At 40.8% G+C, this 24,388-nt stretch overlaps 1 long non-coding RNA gene across 1 annotated transcript in view; it reads left to right on the top strand.

The window, feature by feature from the left end:
• Positions 1–23,905, top strand: part of LOC128917144 (uncharacterized) — a 37,459-nt gene extending 13,554 nt beyond the window's left edge. The window contains exons 2-4 of the long non-coding RNA XR_008469182.1: positions 21,033–21,127; positions 23,164–23,293; positions 23,791–23,905. This is a non-coding gene — a long non-coding RNA (uncharacterized LOC128917144). The remainder of the gene's footprint in view (positions 1–21,032; positions 21,128–23,163; positions 23,294–23,790) is intronic.
• Positions 23,906–24,388: the final 483 nt, after the last annotated feature.

Here is a 24,388-nt window from a genome sequence, read left to right as displayed (position 1 = left end):
CTGCATCTTTGCACACATGATGAGATTTTGCTGGCAAAAATTGCGGTAGAGTTTTATTCCTCCTTGACTGAATATCTGTCACTTCCAAACTGATGTTAATTGATGCCTCCTTGCTGTGGTGGTGGGAGTTTCAGAACAGATGTTAATGAGCATGTTAAGGAAATTTAAAATATAAAAAGCCTAACTTCTGCTTACAGTCTATATATACTACTGCAGATTTATTGAAAAACAAAATAAAGAATATACTTTGCTGCTGGGGGTGGTGTCTGAGATTAACACATTCACTACATTTCTCAAACCAAGGCCATATGAATAGACCTAATTCCCTTCCTTATTTTAAATGTACCACATATCTCTTTCTGCACCAGGTAAGCATCTGGGATAGTAGGGCCTACCGATACACTGTTTTTTAATCTAGCACTAGCATCTAGCATGAGAGGTACAAGTCAGCTGAACTTAGAAAATATTGCTGTTAAATAATTACACAGTATCTCTAAATTATGGCTTACTGTTTCTGAAAATGACTGTATCATCCATCAAAGTATACTGTAAGCTTTTTAAATAAATGTATCGCGTAAATGTATTTTGTAAGATTACATGCAAATGCATTTTTTTCATTTGTATTCATATTTAATCGCGAGTCCATTATTTGAGAATCAAGATGGGATAAATCTAAATGTGAAGCTTTTATACTGCCCTGTAAGTTATACAGTATGGTTTAATATTAAGATTTTACTAGACAGTTACACAGTACTCAGTTTTAATATGGAATACTTCATCATGTTCATTATTGCCTATTTAGACTCATGTAAACTGACACTCCTGAAATAAGCAAGCTTTAAAATGTTAATATAAATGTTATGCCTCTTTTAATTGCAATAGACATCTCATTAAGTAATTTAATGCCGATGGGACCTCTTACCAATACACAAAAAACCCATACTTTGCCCAGCTTTTATATACAGTACCATATGATGGAAATATTTTTTGCCACAGTGACGTTCATCAGCTGTCCCCTTGCTCTCCATCACCTGCGTGAGGAAGCCCCAGCAGCAGGCTGCCTCGGCGGCCTGGGTTACCTGGCTCATACCAGAGCACCTTTAGCAAGGCTGTACCTGCCTGCTCAGGATTAACTAGCGGGACCTTGTCGGACACAGCACCGGAGAGCTACCTAGACCACGGCCATGGTGGAATTAGTTCTTCATCTAGGTGGAGAGAAAAACATGCATGACATTTTCATTAGCCTAGGAAGGCAGAAACATCTGGTAACTTGGTTCAGCTCATCAGCAGGAGAGCCTGTAGTTGATTAGCCCTTCTCTCAGTAGTAGGCGTTACTACAGTCAGTGGGAATTACTAAACATGGTTTCAGGGGACTGACGTTAATTTGGCTTGCCAAAATAATATGCAATTTTTTAAGGAGTTTGTGTTAATTAGTTGTATAATTTGATGTGATGTGATTGGGTTTGCACAAAGAAAAGCAGAACAGGGTTTGCTATTAGAAGCTGCAGTAGGAGAATCAAGAGGTGGCACTTAAATAGTGCACAGTATGAATTTGCAGCGGTGAAAGGCCTTAGTTCATGATCTAATTATACAATGGGATTCCCTTTCTCAAAAGCTAAAAGCCTTTTAATTCATATTTTTTCTTTTAAGATGTTTTATTTTGATCACTGTACTATTAGGTCTTGTGCACCTACTATTTTACCACAGATTAAGTCAATTTGGATATCTCATTTTGGCCTGTTTTGTATAATATTCCACTTTTAGCAGAAAAGGAATATGTAAAATGATAAAATTAGGCAATTTATAGTTTGTATAATTCCTCACTGTGTCTCTCTGCCTGCCTTCTACTCTTCATTCACTAACTCTTTTACAACTATTATTGGCAATTTAGGCTTCTTTGCTACCTGTGAAATGGTAATCAGTGGTAGCCCTGATGTCAGAATTACTATTTCTGCCAGGCTAACTGAAAACTATGTAGTCTGGGAACGTAGATGAGGTAGTCAACATCCTCTCATTAAAAGAGCCTGCTGCCTGATGGATGTTGGAAAAATTTTGTAAGGTCGCACTGAAAGGTATCTATCTGCTGCGGGTTCTGGCTGAATGAAAAGGTTGTTTGGTTTTTTTCCTCGGAATTTACTGACTATGGGATTAGACAATGAAAGCAAATCCCAGAAATAACATACCCTTCTATGTTTCTCTGTTCTTGTCATCTTTCTTGTCTATTTGGATGGCAGATTCTTTGGGCTGATGGCTATTTCTTCCTATGTGTTTGTGCAGTGCTGTGCACACTGAGTTGCCAGTCCTGGAGGTGGCCTTCACGCACAGCTCTCATAGACATGCCAGTTAATTAACTCACAGCTCCCTCCCATTGTCTACCATCCCCCACCTAGTATTTTAACATTTCATGTCACCTCCATGAGGAACAGGGGGCAGGACTTTATTTATCACTATTTGCATGGGGAAATCTGAAACATACAGTATGAGGTATTAAGACTATCCAAATTTAGCCACATACTTATTCAGGAGATTTGTCTCCTTAAGCTGTTTGTGTTGTTAATGGCTACTGCTTCAGATCACCCCTGAAGTGACACTGTCTCCCTCCATTAATTGTCCAGTGCCAGAAGTTCGACAGCGTGGACACACCTCAGGAATTCCATTTCTATCCTACTGCAAGAAAACGTCTTGATAGATATGTTTGAAACCCTCTCTCCACCAGGGATGGCCAAGAAGTAGAGAGAAACGTATTTGCGTTTTGCTTGAGAGAGATCCTCTCGGGACTGAGGTTTCCTACAAACTTGCTGGGCAACGGGGAACCTTCCTACACACTGCTGAAAGTTTGCCTGAACCCTGCATGCTGAGGCGCAAACTTCTCAGAGATGTTCACAAATCTCACAGTTGCCTGAAATCTCATACAATGCAGGTTTTCTATGATACAAGGTTCCCTTATAAATGTTGCACAGAGCCTTCCTCTTCAAGTTTCTAAAAAGAGGCACTGCATAATTTATGGAATGCTCTGTTCAACATCCAACCCCTGTGAAAAAGCCCTGTAGTTTAGGTATGACTTCATATAGAATAGCAAGTCCACCCAACACAAGAGAGAGAAGAGTCATAATAGACTCTTTGTCCGAATCATCAAGGCTTGGAAGATATGAGCTTACTAGAGGGAAGTTTTTAAGAGCCCTAGGTGTAGAAAGACTGGTGTCAAAGGAAGCATGTGTAGTAAGTAGTGGAGTGGAGTTGGTATTACACATAAATAACAGGAAAGCGTGTGAGTACAACAGGCTATAATTCCATTGAGCAGCTCTAGTAACAGAAAATGAAAAAAAGAATCCAAAACAAAAAAACCCCACCAACATTTCACTCGCACAGGCCAGCATTGAGGATGCCTGGACAGATTCCAGGTAATTTCCATTAGGTTCAGTGAGGGTGCCGGTGTCCATCAGGGCGGCTGTCTGCACAAAGCTAAGCTGTCCGTCATGGGATCACCTGAACCCTTTATGGAATCAGAGCCTCATAATGCTGATATGCTTGCTATTTATTTTCTATTTGAATATCAGTTATTACTGAAACCATATTTGTTTACCCTGAGCAGTCAGTTGGTACATATACAGCAATTCATAGTTACTCTTTAGCCCCTTATGCACGCTACCTACCATACTGACCAGTGTTGCCTGTTTCTGTTATGCCCTCAATTATCTGCCCCTTTGACTGTTGTCGCCTATCTTATGCCTAGCTTTCAAGCTCATGGAGAGTGAATTTCTGTATTGCTTTTAAGCTTTTGCAGAATGACTTTCTGTATTTTGTTCTGTATTTTCTACTCCATCTATCACAGTGGTGTCCATGACTGGGAATACTAGGAATTACAATAATGCTAATACTGAGCAAGATTGATAGGAGAGAATTAATGCATCTGAGAAACACTAAAAAATAAATGTGTAATTTTGTTCACTGAGGACACTTCATATGAAAGACTGTTGTAAGGCCAATGGTTTAATTACTTGTTGTAAGCCACTCAGAAACTGTACAGTAAACAGGCTTGAGAAGTTCCTCATTATTCAACTCCTGTGCTATATATGGGTAAATATCTCTTATATCAGAAAGATATGCCCCTCAACCCGTTATTAATTTACCAAAAAAAAGAAAGAAATTTCTTTGAGGAAGCCTACTGTTTTAGGTCTGATTGACTTCTACAGTCTCATAGTACAACTACAGAAATATTTCAATTGATGTAGAAAGGTTAAATCTTTGCGTATTTAATGAAAGGCGGTAGCAGTTAGTGGAAAACCAGGGCATAAGTACCATGCTAGTAACTAGGACTGGTTAAGCTAACCTATACAAAACTATATTAATTGTAAAAGACCTTTGAGAGGGGTTCCAGTGAATACAAAGAAAATTTTCAGATTTTACTTGGATATAAAAGAAGAAATGGATATAGAGATTAATAGTGAGTTTCCTTTCTTATCAAAACTGCATTTTCTTTGTTTCTCTCTCTCCTGTCCCCTTCGCTTCACCAAGTGATACCAGAAGGACTTGAGCCAGGCAATTTTCCTACTTTGGGGTGAATTACAGAAGTAGCTTGAGAACAATTGCTAAATGAATGGATTTTAAAGTCAGTAGTGGTATCAGTATTGAAAGAGATACAGAACAGACAGCTGAACCTCACGTAGAACAACAAGGTTGTCATTTCATAGTCACCTGCATACACTGTGGTATTCCCATATGAACTTCTAGACTCATGAAATCCAACAAGAGGGTTTTCATCTGTGTCAGTGGCACCAAGGTTTCACTTGATGTGTTTACACAGAATTTTCCTGGAGGGCCTGAAAAGCTCGGAGCCTGTTGTGCTATCAGTTTTCTTCTTGTTACCCACGTGTATTTTCCTTGTGAAGTGTGTTACAGCTTGGGAGTGTCCAGTCCTGTGAAAGGTAATTTAGTCAGAGGTCCCTAAGTCAAAAGCTTCACAACACAAGGAAATCACAAGGAAATCTAGTAGAACAGAAAGTACTGACATTACAGAACAGTTGCTGTAAATATGCAGATCCCTTTTCTTCATAACTCATGATTTTAAGATCACAGAATCACAGAATCACAGAATCTTCAGAGTTGGAAGGGACCTCTAGAGATCATCTAGTCCAACTCCCCTGCTAAAGCAGGATTGCCTAGAGCACATCACTCAGGACTGCATCCAGGCGGGTCTTGAAAAACTCCAGAGAAGGGGACCCCACAACCTCCCTGGGCAGCCTGTTCCAGTGCTCTGTCACCCTCACTGTAAAGAAGTTTTTCCGTGTATTTGAACAGAACTTCCTGTGTTCTAACTTGTGCCCGTTGCCCCTCGTCCTGTCGCTGGGAACCAATGAAAAGAGTCTGGCACCATCCTCCTTCAGCCCACCCTTTAGATACTTGTATGCCATAATAAGGTCTCCCCTCAACCTTCTCTTCTCCAGGCTAAAGAGTCCCAGCTCTCTCAGCCTTTCCTCATAAGGGAGATGCTCCAGTCCCTCAATCATCTTAGTTGCCCTACGCTGGACCCAGTCCAGCAGTTCCCTGTCCCTCTTGAACTGGGGAGCCCAAAACTGGACGCAGTATTCCAGTTGTGGCCTCACCAGTGCAGAGTAGAGGGGGAGAATGACCTCCTTCAACCTCCTGGCCGCACTCTTCCCTATGCAGCCCAGGATGCCATTGGCCTTTTTGGCAACAAGGGCACATACTTGAAGATACTCTTCATCTTTTGAAACAGGGCTGAATTCTCCACACTTCATCTCATTTCCAGATGTGGCGATTCCAATTTTTCAATCAGCATAGATTCAAATAACAGTTTGAGTGGGTACTTTCCCCCATTAAAAAAAAGTCAAGTACAATTAAAACTTGTTCAAACTTCTTATTCTAGCAGTCGAATACAAAAGGCCAACAACTTAATTTTAAAAAATACTGTCTATGTGTACATAACTTTAAAATTACCCATTGTCACATAAGTCATTCATAAGCATTTGAAAATGAGTTACCATTCACGCTGAGTTGAAAATTCCTTTTTTTAACCATTTAGCCACAAACTTTTTCCTAAGACTATTTAAGATTGCAGCTCTCTGCCTTAAAAATTTCCTAAGTTTTATTCAAGCATCCTCTGATGTTTGGATCTTGAAGAGAACTACAGAACAACATAATGTCATGGCTTTGGACTTATGACACTTCAGTGTCACAGGTTAAGTGCTTTATTTGAGGATCCACAAAATGTCAAAACAGAGAAACGGTAATGGGCAATATAATTAGACTGTGTCACAAGGTGTTTGCAGAAAGGCGGGAAAATAGTCCATTTAACCTTAACTTTCATACTCCTGACTTCTAAGTCTCATCTAGGAGAGGCCAAACATAGATCTGGTATGGAATTGTGCAGTAAGATCCCCAAATTAAACAATTAAGTAATACAATTAAAAAGCTTTTTTTTAATAAAAGTTTAAGGGTAATGAGGCAAAAAGGATTCACCGTCTGGCAACATTTCATTATGAAACTCAGTTACACAGCAAAACTATCAGTTTTCCCTTGTTGCCTTCCAAGAAAATGCTGTTACTTTCCAGAAGACATTATGCTCAATTAATCCCCGGTGGCATCGAGGGATGCTAGCTGCGTGTTCCTCCACCAGAAGCATCCTGTGCACGGTGAAGATGGCAGGCTAATTTGCACAGCTACCCTCCAGCAGGGATTTTGCCATTAAACTGGGTGTAACTCCAAACTCTACATTTACCTCTAACCTTCCCTTCCCTCTACCCCTTATGTGATGCTGAGCTATTTGTTTGCATGCAAAATCTGATGACATTACAAACTTTCCCTGCTCTTTCGTCTTTTTTCTTCCCCTCCATATTCACTTTTTGCTTTTTTCCCTGCCACCTTTGCAAAATCTGCCGAGGAAGAAGGATAATTAGCCCTCACTGAGCCTGTCTTCCTGGGGCTAGGTTACCAAGCGGCCTTACTTAAAACTGACTCCAGTATCTCCATGCGACTTGCAGTCACTTCTGTGTTCTGACTGCAACACAGACATAAATTTAGCTCAAGAACGCTTTGGTGGGGGAGGCTGTCTTTTCATTACATGCGCAATATCCATTATAATGGAACCTGGCTTCTAGTTCAGGGCCTGAAGGCATATCACAATGCAAATAATAGACAATAATGATAATAAAAAGAAAATTTTCATCACAAGAAACTTGATTAGTCTCCTGCATCCTGGGTAAAAGTGTCTATATTTATATAAAGTTTTACAATTTTTGTTTTGTGTTTTTAAATACAGCGCCAGTTAAGACTAATTCCCTATTTCCCCTGATTTCCATGCAGATATATTTATGTCTCAGTATTCCAGTGAGTTCCCTTGGCTGATGTTCGAAATGCATCTCTAAAATTACTGTATCATCCCAAATTTAAGCTTATGGAATCTCCACAGCAACAATTGTATCTGGGTAACAAATTGTTTGTTAAATGGAAATGGAAACGATCAACTACTTGGATTATTTCTTGTGATATTCTTGCAATGAGACGCTTTCATTCACATGCTGTTAGAGACTTACTGTGACATGCAGCAATGTTTTCAAGATGCCCTACAGCTCCCAGAGGTGTCATCACGAGAATTAGAGGTCTCAGCAGTTTCTTGATGGGATGGGATTTAAAGTAATATTTGTACATTACTTTCTTGTTTGAACATTACCCCTAATAACATACCCAGCTATACCTTCTTTTCTCTCTTCACTCATACAGAGATGAGGAGAGCCTACAAGAGAAGCAATCGACTTCTGGTAAACTTGCAGTTTTGAAGAGCAGATGATTCAATCACTTGGAGGTCTACTCTGGATCAGTAGTATCAGTCCTATAGCAACTGCACATGAGCAGCAATACGTTTTCTTTTGGGTTAATTTTCTACATGCCACAGTGTCCCAAATTAATGGTATAGGCTTTTATTTTAGTATTTATGTCACTAATTTGGTTCAAGTCACTCTTTGGGCCCTATAATGCAGTAAAGATAACTGATTATAGTAAAGAAATAATTTAAGAAAAATCAATAGAAAAGGCTTCTATGGCAAAATAATTGGCAAAAGACACAGATATCCAACAACATAGGGAGAATATGGATAAGTACCCATTTAATCACTTTCACAGAAGTTTATATGCAGATGTGCCCTAGCTGAATTAAATTTTAAGAATAATTTTATAAGATTTGTGTTGTAGCATTCTTTATGGTGAATGATTCTGTGGGAATTGATTCTCTATTCAATAACAGCCAGAGATATTGCTGCCACAATTTTATGTAGACTGTTCACTTGGAGTTTCCTAAAATTCATTGATATGTAGCTCATGGTTACTGAGCTACAGCATTTAGACCATTCCCTATTCCTGGCAACTAAGTGCTATTTTCTTTCTTCTGGATGTGGCAGAATGTGGCTGAGTCTGGGATGAACATGGTGAGAAAGTACCATCAAAACACTGAGATCAGATATGCATAAACTGCTAGTAAAAACATTAATGTACCTACTATTAGTGGAAAATTAAGCATGTCTTTGTTTCTACCTCATTAGCATGTAATGTCTTCAAGGGGCTGGTGACAGACCCATCCTTCCTGGATTTTTCATATTGGGGGCAAGTCTTTCATCTCAAGAAGGAGGATGCTTCGCCTTCTCCGAGCTTCCCAGCTTTCATTCCCACCATCCTCCCAAAGAAAGACTTGTTTTCTTCTTCCACCTCTTCTCCTGTGAACTTGCCCATCTGTTTCTATTTACTACCAGATTCCCCCCTCCCACACTCCCCATACAGTTGGTGAACCGCACAGTACCCTCCTCCTGCCTCTTCCTCCCCCAGGATTTTGCCCACGGCAGCTCTCCCTCCTCTTCCTGAGGACCCATTTCCCCGAGTGAGGGGGCGGCTCGCACCGGGCTTGCTGTCCCCGAGGTTTGTGTGTGGCATCCTGCCTCTGGGCTATGAGAGATTCCCAACCGACCTTGTAGCTCTGCTGACTCCCCGTCACCCCCTGCCACCCACCAGGTCCTCAGCTCAAACCCCAGGACACAGAGGGCCACAACACAGCACGTCGAGGCGTCTGTGCTGAGGGGTGTCATCAGAGGTGGTGTAAAATTGACGCTGCTTCTCTGGGAGGACATCCCACTCCAGGGCACGCATCCACACATGTGCGTGCCACGTTCCCAGCACCACAGCTCCTTAATACGTGTATTACTTCTTGCTCCCTCACCTGTTTGTGTGTTGGCTATAAGCTGCTCAGAGCAAGACATTGCTTTCTTAAATGCTTATGCAGCACTTAGCACAGAGACCCTACAAAACCAAGGCCACACAGCAATAAAAATGCTAGTAACAGATAATGAGTGGGAGACTTCAGAAATAAAGGAAGGAAACAAAACAGGAGCTGACAGGATAAATATTTGCAGAATAATAGTAGGGGTCAATCAGGAACCTGCATCCTCCCTCTCCTATCATCACACGAGGGTAAGGAAATACTGCCTGAAAGTAAAAGCTGATCTTTGGAAAGTCTCGAAAAAAAAAATATTTCCCCTCCCCAGCCACAGTGTAAAATTAGCTCGTGGCAATAATAGTTACACAGATAGTACAAAATACTTGTATTTATCTGTTTTCTAAGAAGGATGCTAATCCCATGCTTCGGGCTTTAGGTCAGTCTCTGTTAAAGACAAGGAACAGACCTGATACACTGGTACTTTCAGAGAGACTGAATATTAGACCTGAGAGACCTATCATCTGACAATGTGTGGCATTTTCTACAGTAAAGAAAGCAAGGAGGAAGCAGAAGGCTGGAGGGCAAAAGGAAAAAAAAAAAAAGAAAAGATCCATCAGAATAAAAAGAAAATAAAAGAATGGTAAAGAAAAAGAGTAGAGCTGATGTTTAGGTAAACTCTCTTTTATTTTGTTCCAGCTTAATATTTCAGCGGGGCTCTCCATAATTTTTATTTAAAGACTATGTGTTTACCTGTGTTTTATAGAAAAATGATTTTGAGGATCATATTATTTGACTTGGAAGCTACCTCCATTGTTTACCTAGGTGATTATCAATATACCAGTAAGACTGATTTTGTTCCCAGTTACATTTACAGTAATATTGATTTATTACTACAGTTAATTAATCCTAGAGAGGAACATCCAGCAACTAGCAATTTGTGAAGATCAGATACCATGTGCTGTTACAGTTAAAGTATATATATTTTAAAGCACCAGGTATAAAGACAAAAAGTTATCTACTTTAAAAAATAGGCTATTGGAGAAAATATGATTAAAAGGTATCTAATTATTGCATAAAGTAGGACAAATAGCAAAAGATTGATGAAACGTTCTGGACAGGATAGCAAGCTAAATATTTGTTGAGACTTGAGCAACTTTGTTTTGGTTTTGCTCCTCATGTCTTCCAAGGTTCCCCCCCTGCCAGCCAGCCCCCAAGAAAGAAAGAACTGATCTAATCCAAAATACTAAGACAAAGTTTATATTTTATGTGTTACCGACCCACCTGAAATCTTAACTGGAGGTAGCTTTACCTGAAAGCCTGAACAAAGTGGTACAAAGTTAATCAGTGTTATTGCGTAACATGCATTTGCAGTGGACCTATTCTGAACCACGTGTTGGAGTTACTCCTTTCAATATTTTTTGAACTGTCCTTAGTCCAAGTGAACTTGATGTCTTTCAAAAATTGCTCCTTTTAAAAAAAAATGTAGCCTGGAAACACAGTGCTTCCCCAGAAATCAGAAGTATTGACTGTAAGAACAGTATGTCCACCAATCAAAGCAGTGCTCCACAGTGTAATTTTTAGTCTGTGTTTTCAGTTTAACTCATAGCTCACTGTTGTTTTGAGAAAAAACATAATAGGGAGTGCCAGTGAAACGTTAAAACATAGAAAATTAAGTCTGGGACAGAAATATCCCATGCACACTTCCATTTCGTTGAGTTACTTTAGCGTTTCTGAGTTTTGTCTGGCGTTCATGCAAGACAGTAGTAATTGCAGCATAAACAAGTAAAGAGCAAATATACCTTTATTTGGGTTACTCGGCTTTCTATCCTACTGTTTTCTCCTTTATATTAGCCCCTATTCCATGCCCCAGGGCTCCTTACCAGCTCCTCATTAAGGCATGCACCTTCTTGTGGCTCCCTATCAGCCTCCTGCACTGCAGCAATTAACCCATTATAGTACCAAGTACACGACTGTTGCGGCATTTATTCGGATTCATAATACTCTCTCATTGCATGCCAGGTTTTAAAATTAATTTTGAAGGAAAGGAGAGATGCGTTGAAATACATCAGGTTTTTACCAAAAATAGATCATGCCATACTGCTCTCATAACTTTCTTCATAAATAATGGGTTTTTTTCAAAGAAAGGAAATACAATAGATCTCACTCCTGTGGGCATCCGTAAATCATATTATAGGGCGTTGCGGGGGGAGGGGTATTATTTAAACTGCAGAAAGCAAAGATCTGTAAGGAACTTACTGAAGAAGAGGTGACTGTGGGTCGTGCTGCAAAAGGATCCATTGGGGTGGGCAGGGATTAGTAGTGGAGTCCTACACAGGCTGCTCTTAGGACTGATCATTTCAGAGGGTCATTATTTTCATTAATAACCAAGCTACAGAAAAGGAATTAGGTGATATTGAAATTTGCTGGTTACACAAAGCTAGGAAAAATGACCAGTATCGAGTTGTGATAGACCAAGCAGAGGAAGGGGAAGCAAAGGAATGGGAAGGGACCACGTGAAATCCAGGAGTATAGCCTGACGATGGTACACTTCAGAAGACAAATAATGAAGCAGTGGGTTTAGACACCCAGTTTGGGTGGATGGCATTGCTTCAGCAGCTGGCTAAAAAGAGAGGTACAAGTTAGGTACTTAGACAATTTGGATCACACTCCTTGCTAATAAAAGGTGGCTGTGAGCCTCAGATAAGTGCTGCCTATAAAACAAAAGTGTGATGAGGGAGAGTTATCCAGCATTGGTGGGGTTTTCATCTGGTTTTTGTGGAATGCTGCTGCTCTAGACAAAGCACAGGCACACAGTGTACAACTTGAGTCACCCTTGTGCAAGAAAATTAACGCAAACTGGGACAAGCACCGGGAAGGTGTACTGGGAGGAGGAGGAGTAGAGGCTATCTAATAAGGAAGACTAAAAGTACTTCACTTGTTTACACAAATAAAACAAAGGCTGAGAGGGAACATAACTGTTGTCTATAAATATACAAGGAGGGAGAAGAGCTATTTAAAGGACAATGTTGACATAAGAACAAATGGTTATAAGATGGCCATGAATAAACTCAAACAGGAAATTAGGAGGAAGCGCTGGAATGAAATCCTGGAGCAGCCCTCCAACAAGAGTAGGGGGAGCAAGAAACTTCGGTGCTTCTAGTGTGAAACTTGAGCACTTCATGAAACCAATTACATGATGTGTGGTTGACAGCAAAAGCTGGGGTTTGAACCTGATGCAGGAGGTCCTTTTAAATCCTATTTCCTACGTTTCCAGGGGAAGCTGATTTAAATCTTCAGCAAGAGATGTCTTAGATGCTGATAACAATAATTAATACCTTGCACTCCAGTAATACCTTTCCATCTAAAGACCGCACAGCATATTGAACACACGTGGGAATTAAACATCTAAATATCCACCTGTGTTGTTACTGTTATTTTGCAGCCAGGAAATGGGGTGTCCTGAGCAACTCTTTTTGGATCACTTGGAAAAATCTGTAAAAATGAAGAATAGACCTCACAGATCTCCTAGTCTTAAGAAAAAAACCTATAGTTCTGAAAATTGCCATCATGTTTTCAAGGCTTTTTAATTCCAGAAAATGTATGAATTGTATACAATTGCTTGTACAAAGCTATAAGCCATATGCTGTTTAGCTTAAAATGTCAATGAGCGAGTCAGCAACAACAAGAAAATGAAGGTGTTTGTAAATGTTGCATTTAAAAAGCATTTAGAAAAATGAGAGCGGTCCTCCAAAGATGTACACATCTTCAAGATCAGAACAATGCAGTATTTCACAGTCATTAAATAACGTGTCACGTAGCTACAAACAAGAATCATATAGCTTGAAAAAATGTTGTTTTCCTCTTGGGGAGCTGGAACCACACCAGTTACATGTGTGTTAATTCCCACTCTGACTTCCACTGGGAAAGGCGCCAGGGGTGGCGAGGGACGGAGAGCAGTTGCTCCCTGGCTCTGCTCCCTGCCCTGAAACCCTTCCTTCTCAAACCTGCAGAACCCCAGCCACACTTTGCCGGTGTACAGACAGGCATCTGGCATGCAGAGGAGACTGAACATGCTAGCTTGGCTCTTTTCTGAGGGCTTAAAGTCCTCTGACTTGTCCCCGCTCTTCCACCTCCATCAAGGGAGCATAAGTCCCCCCTGGTTTCTTACTTGCCACAGGGCTTCTTGCACTGTGCTGGTCCCTAAGCAGTGAAGCACTGCATATAGAAGTGCATTCAAAGACCTGGTTTGCACAATTCCCACCTACCAATATCCTCCTGCTTCTTCCAGTGCCATGTCGGATGCTGGATATGGCCCCTGAACAGAGCAGTAAGGCCATTGCCTGCAGCTCCTTCAAATTTCTTCCCTCTGTGGCCTCTGCCAGGGCATTTACGAGCCCCAAGCAAAGGGGAGCCAGCTGGGCTCCCGTGCCTGTGTAGAGCCATACCCCAACACGACAGACTCTGCCCAGAAAAATATATACTCTAAGTCAAAGGAAACCACACGCACGTGTAGCTGAGCACTGAAGTTGGCTCCAGCGGTGAGCAGACCCTGTTAAAAGCAGGTGCTTGAAACAAGACCAAGAACCTGCCCAGGGTAAAGCAGCTTTAAGGCTGAAGACTACAGTTCAGCAAACACGGGTTGGGAAGCAGTGTCGTGCTGGGGGCGGGGAAGGATGGGAGAATTTTTCAGTCGTCTGAATACACTCCATGTCAAGAAATTCAGTTATCTTCTAGGTGGCTAAATTTTACGTACGCTTTTTTGTAATTGGCACAGATCTAGCTGTGCAGAGGACCGATGGTTAGACTGCCCACACCCTTCACCCGCTGCTCACTCTCCTGGACTGTAATCTCTCCAGTGGACAGTACAAAGAGCCTTGTTTTCCCAAAGCTCAAAACAATGAGGCCCTGATCCTCGTAACACCATACAAATAACAAACAAATCATAGGAATTCCCATACACAAAAAGGCCAGATTCTGCCCATAAAAATATATGCTCTGTTCAAGCCAAAGGAAATTGCACGTGTGTAGCTGAGCACAGAAGTTGGCTCAAAGCCCACTTGTAACTAAGCCATGCATGTGAGGACAGAATAGAGCCCATTGTCTCTCAAGAGCTTTTTAATTTTTCTTTCTTGTTCTCCGGACATGTATTACCTAAACCGAGAAACAGAATTTTTCTCTAATGTAACATGTCTCTGACAAGGATTTTTTTTTAGTTGTTTTTACTTTTTTTTAAATCTGTTAACTCCAACTTTAGAGGCTGCTGAGAGAAAGTGATGTATGTCTACAGTCTCTTCCTATAGACCTACCTGAGGAAAGTTTGATCTGCTGTGGATGGTGCCTGGGGCGGCCTCTGATCAAGTTCTGCCCCAACTCATTTCATCCGAGACAAGGGGTTTCTTCCCTCAGGTTCCCACACAGCCTTTTCAAGGCCAAACTTTTCCACATATGGACTAGAAGATAGACTGCACTAGAAGACAGAGTGGAAAAGTGTCCTTTCTGACTTTCCTCAGCTTACAATATAGTTTTACTGCCCTTCCCTTGGTTTCTGCCACTTCCTTTGTTTAAGGGCCTTCTGAAGAGCAAAGTGAAATACAAAGATTAAAACAGTTTCCAACCACATTAACTTTCCATAAGTTTCTCTGCAGTGTCTTAGCACAGTGGTGCCAACTCCTTCCTATTCCTCCCCTCTTACCTCCAGCGTTTTCTCCCTGTGCGTCCAGAAGGTCTTTGCAGAAACCCAAACAGAAGAAAGCAACATGACGCTTGTTTCCCTACTTTGCAGGAGAAAGATGATAGTGTGAGAAAGATGTTTAGCCTAAAATGTCTTTGTGGCTGCTGCTTTTGCCCTGGGACACACCGGCATATCAACTCAGATCAGCGTTTTTAGAAAGATCGGTACATATGTTTAATTGGAGAATCTGCCTTGGTTCCAGATAGGGCTCCTAAAATCTAAAGAGGAGATGGCTGGAAACCTTGAGGAGTGTCCATCTGGCTAGAAGTAACCTGGGACCAAACAAACTCAACAGCCAGTCTTCTGGTCCCTGACCCCATCTCCTCCTCTCCCAGCCTCGCTCCCCACCTGAAAGGGCTCCGTTGAACAGGCAGAACTGCATCACTAAAAATGAACCCCCAGCTTGTGTTAACAATCTTCATCTGTCTGCTCTCTCACATCCAAAACCTCGGTATCAAAAACAAAGGTGTGTTCATTTTGGTTTCAAAGCAGCTCAGGTAGAGCAGACGACAATTCAGAAACTTGAGAAAATCTGCAGAAATAAAATAGCTGACGATGAGCTGATAATGTATGACTTAAGGGTATTTCACCAGGATTTAATAATACTGCGGAGGGAAGGAAGCATTGAAAGAGGGGTTGTTTACTTATTATTTTCAACTTCAGCATTCATTTGATACATATTAGAGGGCTCAAATGCAACCACATTAGCGGCTAGGAGGTGCACTTCGCTGTGAGCTTGTGGGAGGTCTTGTGCTTGAAGACACTGAAGTATTTTGCTTTTAAATGCTCTGTGCTTTTTTCTTTTTTTTTAATAAAAGAAAGAGTTATGGGATTTAATTAAATCGGTGGTCTGCTGGCTTTTTCCAGGCAGAAGTTACACGTAAGCTGTCTCCTACATCCCTCGCTCTTCCTCTCTCCTCCTCTCTCTCCTTTTTCCCTCGCAGAAGGTTTTGTTAGGCATGTGCATCCATTTCAGAATCTAATCATAGACAACTTAAATCTTTCCAACGTTACCCACATTAGTAATTGCAAAATAATAAACATGACAAAATTCAGATTAATAGGGCATCCTGCGCAACTTGGATGGTGGGGAGAGCCCTCTGGAATTCTAAGCGTAATAGGTCTGTGTTTATTTCTCAACCGACGGCATAATGTGACTGATTTACAAGAGTTTAACTCAAGTGTTAATCTGACAGTGACGAAGAGCTTCTCAGTGGCAGAATCACTTACACTATCATATTAGTTGCCTCCTCTATTAAAGCAGTGTGGTCGATAATTGGAATGCTTTTATGTCTAGTGGTTCTGACAAGGCTCTCTTTAGGTCACATATGGGCGGTCTGGCTTGCTGCACAGCTGAACAGTGGCAAATGATTTAAACTGAGAAAGTATTGTTCTCCTCGTATTATGGAGCAAGGGCAGTTCAAGGAAAGTAAGGCTCTGCACCGGCTACCTGCTGGTGTGTAGTAAAATAAGATGGACATGATACTGGGTTGGGAGTACAATTAAATCTATTTTGCACCAACGTGTTGGTGGACAGATGAGTTTCCACATGGCAGAGCTTTATGATCTTTAAGGTAGACTGAACTAATAGATTGGTGTGGAGCGCACTGAAGTTACTAAGGATGAGAAAGCAAGCAGCAGTACATTTGAACTACAGGTTTCTCATATGCTCCACGTCATGCTGAGTTTTTATAGCTCCTGGCTTTCAAAAAGCCTGTTTCAAAGAGGTTTGCGCTAGACTGGGCATGCAGTTTTGCTCTGCAGATATTGTCGCTACCGATTTAGTGGAATGCAATTAGGAAGCCTAAATTAAGTGGTAATGGAGAACCAGCTCTTGAAACTGGGGTTTCCACGGCAACCACTGCTTACAATACAGCCTTCAGTTAGTTTTCCCACTTTATCTGCAAAATGCACAATTGAGCTTTAAAACAGCTTTGTGCTGAAAAGCGCACTGTAAACAACTGTTTGCAATGAGAGTTTTACACTGTCTTTAAATACAACAAGCTATCAAATAAAATTTACTTGTCCACACTAATAAAAAAAAAAAAATCCACGCAGTGCAAAACACTAAAGGGTCCAGAAACTTATTATTCATTCTGGAATTTTATATATAATACAAAAATTCAAGATCTTGTGGGTCCTCAATTTGTCTTTTAAGTCTTATCGTTATTCCTCAATTTTAAGACACATAATCCCGTATCTCTCAGTAGTGAGAAGAACTGAGCGTTTTGGTACAAATACTGCATTTATCGCAATAGCAACACTATATAGTTATAAAGTGCTTTTTGCCTAATGTGAACTAATAAATGTGCATTTTCATTAGACTTCCTTTAACATCTAGCAATCTTTTACAGATTTTTTTTTTTATTATTCCCTTTATAATATATTATTATGTCCTTCATAAATGTTCATATTTTATGGCAAAGTAACACTGTGCCATTTCTGAACTGCTTAACATTCTTGATTGCTTTAGGATCATAGCCCAACTTTTGCATCTTGTCAAATGTAACCGCAGGTGATTAAATATGCGTAAAATATGGGAAAGTGGAAAGGATGATGTTAAGGTCATATGTGTAATTTGTATTGACCGCCCTTTTCATGATAACCCCGTCAAACCGAATCTCTAAACTGAAATTACATGTTTGCAACCAATTGTTTCTCCTCTGTTGTACAATCACTAGTCCCGAATTAATACTGTCAGGTGATTTGTAAGAGTTGTGATCGTGGCAGTTTTTAATTTTCCTTTTTTTTTCCCTTTTTATACTTATTTGATTTAATCGAGACAAAAATCTCAGCGAAAACATTTGTGTAAACTTGACCAAGGTAATTTCAGAAGATGCATCACGTAATTTTGATTTGTGGCCTATCAGCTGGCAGAGTCCTCCCTCTTTTAAGGCAACGCTCTTCGGAAAAAGGGAAGAAACGCTTACACCACCGAAGGATTGCGCACACCGATTTGTGTCTCAGAAGAAGCACGGCAACCCAAGCACCTCACAGTGTTTCAAGGCTGATGCCCTTGTGTGCGTGTGTGTGAGCGTGTGAGCGTGTGTGTGTGTGTGCGTCTGTGTGTGTGAGTGAGTGTGTGTGTGTGTGTGACAGCAGCCACACCAGGTCGATGCAGAGAGAGAGAGAAAAAGGTGTGGGGGGTGAAGGTGGTGGGAAGGGGAGAGGAGGGGGAGGAGTGGGTGCCTTCCCTCGGGAGCCTGCCGGTCAGAGGACTGTATCTTGGCATCTGCAGTCATGGATAAATCTGGATTTGATATAGTCTCGGCAGACTTTGAACGTGCCAGGCAGGGAAGCTTGCCCTTCACAGTACGGGTGCGCTTTCAGCCGTGGCGACGGGGCTGCGTCGGTTCTGATCTGCTCGAAACAGCCTTTTCAGCGCTAACCGAAACCAGAATGAGGATGGGAAGGCTGATTGCAAAGTTCACATCTCCTCCGCCGTGTGCCGGTGCTAATGGGAGTTTCTCCTGTGATGGGTAGGTCATAAAACACACAGCTGTAGAGAACTGTGCAGGGTGAACAAATCAAAGAACTTAGTAATAAAAATGATGTGTGTGCCAATATTATTTAATATTAACTTGCGAAAATTGTTGAAGAAACACATCTTCGTCATATATCAGAATTGGCTCTAAAGCTGAATCAACGCATTAATAGGGTTATTTGTAATGATATTGTCCTCGTAAAGGCTTTATTATTTAGGAATCAGAGTTGGAAATCGTAATTTCTTTAATGATTTTTCATCACATAAATTAGCCTGCCTCAACTCCTCCGTCTAGAAGGCAAGAGGAGAGGTTGAGCTGGTCCCCTTCCTCATTCTTACACAAAATCTGCTCATTTGGACGGGTCCCAAATTTTAAAGAAACAAGTTCCTGGAAGAAATGCAGGATGCCAGTGCGCACAAGACTTTCACAGGGCATCTCGTTTCAACACTGACTGCCTGCATTTTATCGGAGTACTAAAGGACACATTGAAATTATTTTGTTCTGGCACCGGCGCGCGTTGTGATGTGTATGCATTCAATTGCACTTGACAAATCTTTGGGGCAAACAAAACGGTCTAATGTAAGGAAATATCTTAGCATATTCCAAAATGACATTTTTAGACCAAACATGTGTTCGATTGATTTGCCTTCTCCAGAGATCACTTTTGAATCCAGGCCAGCGATAAGCAGGATGGGGGGTGTTGGCGGGGGGGGGGGGGGGCGGGGGGGGGCAGGCTCTCGCTGAAGGCCAGGGGGGTCAGCCCTGCTTCCGCTGGTATTTCCTGCGCCGCAGAGTCCCGTACCTAACTGTACAAATAGCTCCACATGGCACCCTGAGAGCGTGCCAGGGAATTTTATGATCGCACGCCAAGTATGGTTGTCAGGTTCCACTCCACTGCTGTGTGTGTATGTGTGTGCTCATATGTGTGTGTGGCGGGAGCTAACTTCAGACTGAGTAATTACCATAATCCAAACAGGGCCTTTACCATCTTATTTGCATTCAGCCAGCAGTGCTGTTTTTATCAGCACCACTACTGAATTGTTGCAAAGTTTTAATTATCTTGACAACTCTCCTTTTTTTTTTTTTTATTCGTTCCTTTTTCTTTTTCTTATTTTTTTTTTTTTCTCCCCCCTTGGGTTGTGTTTGGATTTCAGCAGTCATCTCCCTACGGCAGCAATCAGATTTCTGCAACAGGAAGTTTTCTCACTTTTTCTTCTTCTAGTAGTAATTTATAGTATCCCGCCTCAAAGGCTGCTCAGAGTGGGTACAGAGAGGTTGCCTTTATTAATTAATGCCTAATATTTTTCGCAGCAAAAGTCACTCCAAGTGCCTCTTTTTAAATTTTATTTGAAGCCCTGGTATAACTTTGCACATGTGTGTAGGCTTGCTGAACTGAAAGAACCCATTTCCAATGCAGAAAGCTACCCCCTTGCATAAATGTTTGCCAGACTAGAGCTTTAGTTGTCATGTTTTCTCTATTTCCATAATCTTTTGATTTAGGATTAGTATAAAATGTATCACGTCACTTATATTTGCTCTCTCTCAAACACTCCGTTTCCAGTATTTGAATGCAAAGTTAGACAAATTCAACCTTGAAATAAGACACCGTTTCCTAGCAGTAAGGGTAATTAGGCCCTGGAAGAGCTTACCCGGGGAGGAGGTGGACTCACCATAGCTCGGAGTTTTTAAAATGAGATTAGACATCTTTCTGAAAGACATGATTTAACCCAGCTTCTGCAGAAAGATACTGGTGTACGTATACAGGAGGTCAGGCGAGACGATCGCCAAAGTCCCTTTCGACTTCTGAGCCTGTTGGCCTAGAAATCTGAGTTCGGATTTTAGGGTCACATTTAAGGATCAGTTACAACATCTACCTACAGAAATTGTCTTTTGGGAATATTAAGATGAAATATTTTGCAAAATTGTGCTGTCCGCTGCAGGCAATAAGGTTTTGCTTGCTAAGTTTTGCATTGCCTTTTGTTTTGCTTTTATAAGCAGTTAAAAATCACACAGATTAATGCAGATTAAAGTATTCTAGTATGAGATCGTTGTGGAGGAATAGAAGGCTTTAAAGCCTAAAGATTCATGAACTGAACAAATGCAAAAATGATTTCTAGGCTGTTGGTTTCTCGGGTGCAATAAATGCTTTAAAAATAAGCACAATTAATATTTTTCTAACCACAGAATACTATGATTGTATTTAGCTTCTCATCTTTTATGAAGTTTATGCATCAGGTTGCTTATAATTGCTATCAAATGGTATGGTGGTATTCTGTTTGTCTGAAAGGTAAACAAATTCTGTTTAACAGTCTTTAGGCATTTGTTTTGCTGCAGTTTGGCCTTACGAACACCTTATCCTTGTTTTCCCTTTAAAAGGAAAAAAATTAAAGGTAAGAACCATTAGGGATTTCTCTTTAAATCCAGCAATCTATGCATACTACTAAGAATCAATGCTCTGTAAACTGTCTGGTGTTCTGCAATAAATTCTAGCTTTTATAGACTTTTGCTGGGCCAGGTAGCTGCTAATGCCATAGAAATTGATTATTTGTGGTGTTCTTATCACTGCTTAAAATATCTAATTGCTTTTTCTCCACAGATTTGGATTTGGCTCGCTTGATGCTGGACGATTAATGAAGGAAGCCCTAACTGGACAAATGTTGGTCTCCTGAGACAATGTGTTGTTGATAACAGGTCTGATTTGAGCAAGTCTAGTCAAATTCAATTTTAATAGTATTTAAAGACACACGCAGGGCACATATCACTGAGTTTTGGGCTGGTTTGTTTGGATTTTAAGTCTGTTGTGCTACTAAAGTTTGTTCCCATTAAGTATTAAGCTTTGCAAAGCAGGAAAGACACATATCTGTCAGCTGCAGAGACGTGTGTTTTGCCTCAGTATAGCAAGTTTTGTTCAAATTTTGCCTTTATTCTTTCATACTTATGCAGACTGGGGTATGTAATTCATCACTGTATGACTGCTCCGGGGGAGAAATTATTGCACTCTGATTATTTTGAACCCTAAAAATTATTGATTGAGGTAAAGAAGAGACAAGAAGGTATTGCAATCAGTTCTCAATCTAGGGAGGGCAGCCTTCTTTAAAGGCAGCTAATCCTTAGCCAAAAAGCCGTATGCAGTTGCTGCTGCTCCCGTAGGATTTTTCACGTAGCTGTGCCTGCGTCATTTATGTGGAGTTAAGTACGAATCGTTTTCCGCTGCACTACCAAATCAAGATAACCACCAAACATCAAGTCACTATCTTACTGGATCGCTGCTGTCAGCCTGCAATTCAGCTCACAGCTCAGTCACAGCTCCAGCTGAGGAGGAAAAAGTTCACCCATCCCACCAGAAAAATGGACTCCAGGATGTTTCCCTTCTGCATCGAGATGAAGCAATGACATATAGAGTCAGTAGGGTCCAGAGTACTTTCCTCCTTCCGAGAGCTCCCGTTTTCTAGAGAGAGGAAAACCAGAGGGAAGAGGAACTTGCATCCATGCACCTTGCGCCCCTCCTAACCATGGTGCCAATCTTTCTCTCTTTGTCCCCAAAAGGAGGGGACACCCCAGGTCAGTTCTCTCTCCAGCCCCAGGACAGTAAGCCTTGTCACTGCCACCTTGCAGAGACACCCACTAGGCACAATGCTCTGAATCAGGGTGTTCCCTCTCTGTTGGAGACATGTCACACTTCAAGAAACAATTTAAGGTTTATTCGTCTGGAGAAAACAAAAGAGGAACCACAATTTTTTTTTTCCTGTTGTGCAGGTAGAGAGCAGTTACCTGGGAGGAATTCATCCCACAAGCCAAGGCATGTTACCGCTTATCTATTTTAGCCAGAATAATGTTAACATAGACTATGCAAGTGCCTGGTTTTGAGCACTTGTGGATCAATGACTTCTGCATGCTTTTCAAGCATTTCTATGGAAAGTGTGGGAAACACGCACTAGAAACATGCCTTCCTGTGGGACAGTTGCTTCCCAAAGATGTCTCCTCCATGCAGTCCTGCAGTGATTCTCCAGCAAAGTCAATGGCTGGGAGTTACGCCCCTGAGGGACAGGAACACTCTCCCTTTTCTCTGGATCAATGTTACTGCGTAGAAGGCACAGCAAGGAAGTCTGTTTCTCGATATTATACCTACTTGAGGCTCCTGAAAGTGTGATTAATTAGGTGTGATTAATTAAACCATGAGTCATGACCTTCTTTTTTTCCTGTCACATGACTTATAAACAAGAGGGCAGTCAGTGAAGTTAAATGGTATAGAATAGTAAATTTAGAGGAAACAAAAAGAAATGAGTTGTGTTGCATGTTGTCAACCTATGGGATTTGCTGCTACAGGTGACCGTATGATAAATAAGGTTCCTTGGCTGGAAAGAGCAGGTGTTAATGCTATTACCATAATAGATGGGGCCAGTTCTCTGTTCCTGGGACTTCTGGGTGCTCTGGGAAGGCAGAAGTGAGTCCTGCTTGGCTAATAAAGTAAGAGCAAGTGCTCCACGTGCTGGGAAGTCAGGCAGGAATGTTGTTCTCCATGGACAGCAGCACTGCACCATTAGCTTGATCTATGACTTGCCATTTTGTGGTTTGGTTGTTTGTTTATTTGTCTGTCTTTTTAATTCCTCTGGAAAATACTGTACTGGCTCTCTCTGTTGACTGAATGACCAGGCTTGGGCAGAAGATATAGCATTCTTCTTCTCTGACCTTTATATCGAAATTGATTAACAATAATTCTTTTGCAGAAAAAGATTGACAATAAGATGTGGATGTTCATCTTTAATGAACTCTAGTTACCAAAGTGGAAACCAGCTAACTTTGGTGGCGCGGCTGACCACCTTCACAGCAACAGCTGAGTATTTACTTCTTGAAATGGTAAAGTAATGCAGTATCCATAGATAAGAAGAACCACCTGTTGCTCCAGTTGTTTTTTCCTTTTTCCCATATCATTGATTTCTTGGGACCTTTCTCATTACTGGCAGAAGCAGGATGTGCTGGCTAGTATTTATGCAGTCCAAAATGGCATAACTTAAAATTAGAGCCTGTGTAATCCTGTCAAGCACTCAGAATTATTATGTTTATGTATTTTAATCTTTGTAAAGTAAGGAGTCCACTCACAATCTAATTGTTTTTGTTTATTAACATGTTTGCCATTTTACAGAACAGTTCACTGGAAGGTGCCTACTTTATATTGTTCTCACTTCCTAATAAAAGATCTTATTTAAAAGAGTCTTTCTTTCAATTACGAAAATACTTTTCTGATCTCATTAAGCCCAAAAAAGATGAGGTGTTATTTTTCCTTTTTATTTGTGACAATACAAATTAAACACACCTATGGCGAACTAATTACTGTTTATTTTTTTTTTATACAGAGCAAGCCTGTTAACTGTGAATGCGAAGAGACAAAGCAAGCAAAAAACAAAAAGAGAAGCTTGAAGAGCTTTGCTGCCATATCATCTATGACACTGTATCAGCTCCTAGTTTTAGGATCGATGAGTGAATAGGTATGTAAGAGAGACACTGTTATTCTACAGAGGAGTTATTTCAAAGGAAATAAAGAAAAAAAAATAAAAGGCATGTAAATACATTCTCAGACACTATATAATGGCAACACTAGAGAGGGAACTTAATTTGGTCTCTTAATTTCAGTGAAATAGTATTGAGCAGAAGTCTAGATAATAACGTCCTTGATCTTATCAAGCATTGCCATAGTACTAGCATTGCCATTTTCCTGTTGAGGTTACTCATGTGAGAGAAACCACTCTGTTGTACAAGTTAAAGGTTCACCTTCTGTCCTTCATTTTTGTACTTAAACTAGATTTGGGCATTTCAATGTTCATGCAAATTGCAGCATCTTTCAGAGTTGTGCACTTTACATTATAAGACACTTTCTTAATTGTAGAGGTAATAGATATCATCACCTTTGTTTAACCATGGAAGGGCTGATTTTCAAATTACTTGAAGTTTTAA

This window comes from Rissa tridactyla, chromosome 1 (genome assembly GCF_028500815.1).
Source record: "Rissa tridactyla isolate bRisTri1 chromosome 1, bRisTri1.patW.cur.20221130, whole genome shotgun sequence".
In the NCBI taxonomy this organism is placed as follows: Eukaryota; Metazoa; Chordata; class Aves; order Charadriiformes; family Laridae; genus Rissa; species Rissa tridactyla.
Note: the sequence above shows the minus strand (reverse complement) of the source record. Positions and strands in the feature narration are given on the sequence as shown.